Source organism: Arachis ipaensis, chromosome B07 (assembly GCF_000816755.2).
Source record: "Arachis ipaensis cultivar K30076 chromosome B07, Araip1.1, whole genome shotgun sequence".
In the NCBI taxonomy this organism is placed as follows: Eukaryota; Viridiplantae; Streptophyta; class Magnoliopsida; order Fabales; family Fabaceae; genus Arachis; species Arachis ipaensis.
The window spans coordinates 15,882,732-15,883,746 of NC_029791.2; positions in this window are offsets into that span (position 1 = coordinate 15,882,732).

The following is a 1,015-nucleotide window of genomic DNA, read 5'->3' on the forward strand; positions in this document are numbered from 1 at the left end:
CTTCTAACGTAGCACAAGATCCCAATAGCCCTTTCTATATTCATCTTAGTGAAAATCCAACTCCTCTATCCTTATCACTTCTGTTTTTACTGGCAGTAACTATCACTTTTGGTGTCGATCTTTTTCTATGGCCATCATCTCCAAAAATAAATATGGCTTTTTTACTAACTCTATTCCTCTATCAAAAACTACCTCCACCTTTTCTCCCTCTTTTTATCTATCTATTCAATCCACAGCCGGTCGTCGCGGCGTCTCCGACATAAAGTTTGTTGTAACCATCTCCTCTTCTTCTTTTTCTCTTCTTCTTTTTCTCTTCTTCTTTATCCCTTTCTCCTTCTTCCTCTATTAAGAACCACCTCCTCTCTATACATTTTCTTCCTCTCTTTATCTATTTGTTCAATCCACTGCCGGTGTCGTCGCAGCGTCCCGACGTCTCCTTTCTTCTCTCTTCTTTTTCTTCCTGCTCCTCCCTGGTTGTTTCACTTTCAAACACAGAACTAGAGAAGTAGCCTTATTTCTCCTTTTCGTCATGACCAGAATGCCGGTTTGCCACACACGCGTCTTCCTTCTTTCTCTGCGCACTGCACAAAATTATTTTTTAGTTATTATTTTTATATGAAAAAGTCTATTTTTTATTAATAATTAATTTTAACATTTGTTATCTAAAATTTAAAACAATTAATATGTATACTTTTACATTTAATTAGGTGTTAAGTTTGTTGCACAAATAGAATAATTAATTTTTATACTTGCTATTTAAAAATAATATTTTTTCTCTATGTATATAAAAATATAATTAGATATTTGCATAAAAAAATTATATTGATAGTTATAAAATTAACTCAAAATTAATTTTTTTAAAACAATTGAATCTTGATTCTAACTTTTAATTATAACATTAGTATTCTCTCCAAATTATATGTAATAAATATTTAAAAGAAAAGAAATAAAAATATAGATTAGAAAAATAAGCGGTAAAAATTTAAAACTAATAAAAGAATTAAAAAATTTATGT